Below are 7,063 nucleotides of genomic sequence, written 5' to 3'. Positions count from 1 at the left end.
GTGTTTGGGATCATTGTCATGCTGAAAGACCCAGCCACGTTTCATCTTCAATGCCCTTGCTGATGGAAGGAGGTTTTCACTCAAAATATCACGATACATGGCCCCATTCATTCTTTCCTTTACACGGATCAGTCGTCCTGGTCCCTTTGCAGAAAAACAGCCCCAAAGCATGATGTTTCCACCCCCATGCTTCACAGTAGGTATGGTGTTCTTTGGATGCAACTCAGCATTCTTTGTCCTCCAAACACGACGAGTTGAGTTTTTACCAAAAAGTTCTATTTTGGTTTCATCTGACCATATGACATTCTCCCAATCCTCTTCTGGATCATCCAAATGCACTCTAGCAAACTTCAGACGGGCCTGGACACGTACTGGCTTAAGCAGGGGGACACGTCTGGCACTGCAGGATTTGAGTCCCTGGCGGCGTAGTGTGTTACTGATGGTAGGCTTTGTTACTTTGGTCCCAGCTCTCTGCAGGTCATTCACTAGGTCCCCCCGTGTGGTTCTGGGATTTCTGCTCACCGTTCTTGTGATCATTTTGACCCCACGGGGTGAGATCTTGCGTGGAGCCCCAAATCGAGGGAGATTATCAGTGGTCTTGTATGTCTTCCTTTTCCTAATAATTGCTCCCACAGTTGATTTCTTCAAACCAAGCTGCTTACCTATTGCAGATTCAGTCTTCCCAGCCTGGTGCAGGTCTACAATTTTGTTTCTGGTGTCCTTTGACAGCTCTTTGGTCTTGGCCATAGTGGAGTTTGGAGTGTGACTGTTTGAGGTTGTGGACAGGTGTCTTTTATACTGATAACAAGTTCAAACAGGTGCCATTAATACAGGTAACGAGTGGAGGACAGAGGAGCCTCTTAAAGAAGAAGTTACAGGTCTGTGAGAGCCAGAAATCTTGCTTGTTTGTAGGTGACCAAATACTTATTTTCCACCATAATTTGCAAATAAATTCATAAAAAATCCTACAATGTGATTTACTGGATTTTTTTTCTCTCAATTTGTCTGTCATAGTTGACGTGTACCTATGATGAAAATTACAGGCCTCTCTCATCTTTTTAAGTGGGAGAACTTGAACAATTGGTGGCTGACTAAATACTTTTTCCCCCACTGTATATATATATATTTTTTTTTTTTTTGGGGGGGGGGGTGGGTTAAGGGGGGGTAGAAGGATTACTTTATCCTATCCCAGGTGTTCCTTAAAGAGGTGGGGTTTCAAGTGTCTCCGGAAGGTAGTAAGTGACTCCTCTGTCCTGGCGTCGTGAGGGAGCTTGTTACACCATTGGGGTGTCAGAGCAGCGAACAGTTTTGACTGGGCTGAGCGGGAACTATGCTTCCGCAGAGGTAGGGGGGCCAGCAGGTCAAAGGTGGATGAACGCAATGCCCTCGTTTGGGTGTAGGGACTGATCAGAGCCTGAAGGTACGGAGGTGCCGTTCCCCCCACAGCTCCGTAGGCAAGCACCATGGTCTTGTAGCAGATGCGAGCTTCAACTGGAAGCCAGTGGAGTGTGCGGAGGAGCGGGGTGACGTGAGAGAACTTGGGAAGGTTGAACACCAGACAGGCTGCGGCGTTCTGGATGAGTTGTAGGGGTTTAATGGCAGAGGCAGGGAGCCCAGCCAACATCGAGTTGCAGTAATCCAGACGGGAGATGACAAGTGCCTGGATTAGGACCTGTGCCGATTCCTGTGTAAGGCAGGGTCGTACTCTGCGAATGTTGTAGAGCATGAACCTACAGGATCGGGTCACCGCCTTGATGTTAGCGGAGAACGACAGGGTGTTGTCCAGGGTCACGCCAAGGCTCTTTGCACTCTGGGAGGAGGACACAACGGAGTTGTCAACCGTGATGGCGAGATCATGGAACGGGCAGTCCTTCCCCGGGAGGAAGAGCAGCTCCGTCTTGCCGAGGTTCAGCTTGAGGTGGTGATCCGTCATCCACACTGATATGTCTGCCAGACATGCAGAGATGCGATTCGCCACCTGGTTATCAGAAGGGGGAAAGATGAAGATTAATTGTGTGTCGTCTGCGTATCAATGATAGGAGAGGCCATGTGAGGATATGACAGAGCCAAGTGACTTGATGTATAGTGAGAATAGGAGAGGGCCTATAACTGAGCCCAGGGGGACACCAGTGGTGAGAGCACGTGGTGCGGAGACAGATTCTCGCCACGCCACCTGATAGGAGCGACCTGTCAGGTAGGACGCAATCCAAGAGTGAGCCGCGCCGGAGATGCCCAACTCGGAGAGGGTGGAGAGGAGGATCTGATGGATCACAGTATCAAAGGCCGCAGATAGGTCTAGAAGGATGAGAGCAGAGGAGAGAGAGTTAGCTTTAGCAGTGTGGAGAGCCTCTGTGACACAGAGAAGAGCAGTCTCAGTTGAATGACCAGTCTTGAAACCTGACTGGTTTGGATCAAGAAGGTCATTCTGAGAGAGATAGCAAGAGAGTTGGCTAAAGACGGCACGCTCAAGAGTTTTGGAGAGAAAAGAAAGAAGGGATACAGGTCTGTAGTTGTTTACATCGGAGGGATCGAGTGTAGGTTTTTTGAGAAGGGGTGCAACTCTCACTCTCTTGAAGACGGAAGGGACATAGCCAGTGGTCAAGGATGAGTTGATGAGCGAGGTGAGGTAAGGGAGAAGGTCTCCGGAAATGGTCTGGAGAAGAGAGGAGGGGATAGGGTCAAGCGGGCAGGTTGCTGGGCAGCCGGCCGTCACAAGTCGCAAGATTTCATCTGGAGAGAGAGGGGAGAAAGAAGTCAAAGCATAGGGTAGGGCAGTGTGAGCAGGACCAGCGGTGTCATTTGACTTAACAAACAAGGATCGGATGTCGTCAACCCTCTTTTCAAAATGGTTGACGAAGTCATCCACAGAGAGGGAGGAGGAAGGGGGAGGAGGAGGAGGATTCAGCAGGGGGAGAAGGTGGCAAAGAGCTTCCTAGGGTTAGAGGCAGATGCTTGGAATTTAGAGTGGTAGAAAGTGGCTTTATCAGCAGAAACAGAGGAAGAAAATGTAGAGAGGAGGGAGTGAAAAGATGCCAGGTCCGCAGGGAGTCTAGTTTTACTCCATTTCCGCTTGGCTGCCCGGAGCCCTGTTCTGTGAGCTCGCAATGAGTCGTCAAGCCACGGAGCAGGAGGGGAGGACCGAGTCGGCTAGGAGGATAGGGGACATAGAGAGTCAAAGGATGCAGAAAGGGAGGAGAGGAGGGTTGAGGAGGCAGAATCAGGAGATTGGAGGGAGAAGGGTTGAGCAGAGGGAAGAGATGATAGGATGGAAGAGGAGAGAGTAGCGGGAGAGAGAGAGCGAAGGTTGCGACAGCGCATTACCATCTGAGTAGGGGCAGAGTGAGTAGTGTTGGAGGAGAGCGAGAGAGAAAAGGATACAAAGTAGTGGTCGGAGACATGGAGGGGAGTTGCAGTGAGATTAGTAGAAGACCAGCATCTAGTAAAGATGAGGTCAAGCGTATTGCCTTTCTTGTGAGTAGGGGGGGATGGTGAGAGGGGGAGGTCAAAAGAGGAGAGGAGTGGAAAGAAGGAGGCAGAGAGAAATTAGTCAAAGGTAGACGTAGGGAGGTTAAAGTCACCCAGAACTGTGAGGGACTTATCAAGGCGTCAAGCTCATTGATGAACTCTCCAAGGGAACCTGGAGGGCGATAAATGATAAGGATTTTAAGCTTGAATGGGCTAGTGACTGTGACAGCATGGAATTCAAATGAGGAGATAGACAGATGGGTCAGGGGAGAAAGAGAGAATGTCCACTTGGGAGAGATGAGGATTCCTGTGCCACCACCCCGCTGACCAGAGGCTCTCAGGGTATGCGAGAACACATGGTCAGACGAGGAGAGAGCAGTAGGAGTAGCAGTGTTTTCTGTGGTAATCCATGTTTCCGTCAGCGCCAAGAAGTCGAGGGACTGGAGGGTAGCATAGGCTGAGATGAACTCTGCCTTGTTGGCCGCAGAACGGCAGTTCCAGAGGCTGCCGGAGACCTGGAACTCCACGTGGGTCGTGCGTGCAGGGACTACCAGGTTAGAGTGGCAGCAGCCACGCGGTGTGAGGCGTTTGTATAGCCTGTGCGGAGAGGAGAGAACAGGGATAGACAGACGCATAGTTGACAGGCTACAGAAAATGGCTACAATAATGCAAAGGAGATCGGAATGAAATGAACTAAACATCTGGGAAAGCGAGAGAGCGGGGCCTCCCTCACTTACGTTTCACTGAAACACTCAAATTTAACTCTCCCAACTTCCACTTTAGAAATTATAATTGTTGTAAACTACAGCGGTTCAATGTTTTCTAGGAATAGACTAACTTAGTTTATTCAGGAAGCTAACTTGGTACAGTATTCTTCCGTGAAAACCGTCCAGGGCACCGAATCCTATGACGCCATAGCCAACTAGCATGCCAGGCTCCAATAACACGGTTTAGCACCAATACTCGGTTACAACAAACCACCAGTGTGTTAACACGCCAAGCAGATCATTTGTGTCCGTGTCTTACGTTGTGTAAAGATTTGGGTTAGTTTTGACAGTTTGAGTGAGTCCGTCGTCAACTTATTCAGCCAGTTAGTTAGCTAGAATAGTTAGCATACTAGCTAGCCATTGCTCTCTGCCAACGAAAAAAACCCTTCTCCCACGGCACGAACACACAGAGACAGCCAAGCTAACGTTAACTAGTCACCCATGTCCCGAATTCCCTTGAACGACTCTGGTTACCAGTATGTAAAAACAAAACACAAATGTAGGTTATAACTTACCCTTAGTAGCTACTGTTAGCCAGTTAAGTGCAAAGCTAGCCACTGAATCGATTCAGCCAGTTCGCGTCTGTTCGCTAGGTCGTTCCAGCTATTGTCTAGTTAGCTATCCAGGTAACAACAAGCTAGCTACATTTCGAGTACAGTAGCTACTAACTACCTAACGTTAACGCTTCAGATAATGAGGTTAGAAAAATAGCTGAATTGTAGGCAGCTATCTGGCATAATTACAGGTACTCTTAAGCGTGAAATAACATTGGAAACAACTATCCACAGTTGCTAATAGTTACCAGTAGCTACCCGCTAGCTAGTCCAGGTAGTGGGTTAGCTAGCCTCGTGCTTCACCGGGCTCAGCCGAATACAATACTTACCTACAATAATTACCTACAATAACCTACAATAACCTACGATAACTACCTAGATAAACTACCTACAATACCTAACTACAATCTAAATACATGGTTTAAGCTTTACTCGACACCATATAAGCCAAGCTTACCTCCCGCCAGAGAGAGACACAACCGCACCCGACGACCTTCAGCTAAAACTGTATTATTATCTGTAATAGAAATCAATGGGTTAGAAGAAGCCTACATAACCAACCCATAAAGTAAAATGCAACATTCATTTAGGGCGAGCGATGTAAATTCTAACAATGATTTATCCTGCAATAGATGTCATTAATTTGGTAATATTCATTTTTGTCTTCTTCTAATGCCTCTTAAGCAGGTTGACGTTTATTGGGATGATTCTTGTCATTGAGGCAGAACTGAGTGATTTCCACTAGATGGGCCAGCTGCATAGTCTAAATTGGCTATAGCCTATTGTAAAAATATATGACTTTGTGGCTAGGGTTAGGGTTAGGCTACTAACCTGTGCCTCATAAAGGGAAAGTAATCTAAAAGTAACTGCAAGTAATCGGATTACGTTACTAAATTTGGGTAATCCAAAAGTTACATTACATTACAATTTTGGACAGGTAACTAGTAACTGTAACGGATTACATTTAGAAAGTAACCTACCCAACCCTGGCCAGCCGGCAAGGATCCATTCTCTCCAAAAATCTAGAATCATCTTTATCATCATCAGGACGAGGCTCGACCTCAGGTGTCTTCACCGCACCTGCCACCGCAGGTACTTCATGCTCCCTCTCATTAGATTTCTGAGCTACCGGAGTAATTTATTTTGTAATACTTGAAGCCAATCTTCCTCGCCACAACGCTTCCCTCTACACTCAGCTCATTTCCTTCTTCCTTGTTGTCCATTTCCACATCTCAAATCAAATCAAATTGTATTTGTCACATGCGCCGAATACAAAAGGTGTAGATCTTACCATGAAATGCTTACTTACAAGCCCTTAACCAACAATGCAGTTCAAGAAATAGTTAAGAAAATATTTACCAAATAAACAAAAGTAAAAAATAGAATAAAAAGTAACACAATAAAATAACAAGGCTATATAAAGGGGGTACCGAGTCAATGTGCGGGAGTCGAACCCACAACCCTGGCGTTGCAAACGCCATGCACTACCAACTGAGCTACATCCCTGCCGGCCATTCCCTCCCCTACCCTGGACGACGCTGGGCCAATTGAGCGCCGCCCCGTGGGTCTCCCGGTCACGGCCGGCTACGTCAGAGCTGGATTCGAACAAGGATCTCTAGTGGCACAGCTAGCACTGCGATGCAGTGCCTTAGACCACTTAGACCACTGTGCCACTCTATACATAGATAATAAACAGCAAGTAGCAGCAGTGTAAACACAAGGGGGGGGGGGTGTCAATGTAAATAGTTTGGGTGGCCATTTGATTAATTGTTCAGCAGTCTTATGGCTTGGGGGTAGAAGCTGTTAAGGAGCCTTTTGGACCTAGACTTGACGCTCCAGTACCGCTTGCTGTGCGGTAGCAGAGAGAACAGTCAATGACTAGGATGGCTGGAGTCTTTGACAATTTTAGGGCCTTCCTCTGACACCAGCTGGTATAGAGGTCCTGGGTGGCAGGAAGCTTGGCCCCAGTGATGTACTGGGCTGTATGCACTACCCCTCTTTAGAGCCTTATGGTTGGATGCCGAGCAGTTGCCATACCAGGCGGTGATGCAACCGGTCAGGATGCTCTCAATGGTGCAGCTGTATAACTTTTTGAGGATCCGGGGACCCATGACAAATCTTTTCAGTCTCGTGAGGGGGAAAAGGCATTGTCGTGCCCTCTTCACGACTGTCTTGGTGTGTTTGGACCATGATAGTTTGTTGGTGATGTGGACACCAAGGAACTTGAAACTCTCGACCAGCTCCACTACAGCCCTGTGTGAATGGGGGCGTGTTCGG

The sequence above is a fragment of the Coregonus lavaretus genome (assembly GCF_964263955.1).
Source record: "Coregonus lavaretus genome assembly, chromosome: 8".
Classification (NCBI taxonomy): Eukaryota; Metazoa; Chordata; class Actinopteri; order Salmoniformes; family Salmonidae; genus Coregonus; species Coregonus lavaretus.
Note: the sequence above shows the minus strand (reverse complement) of the source record.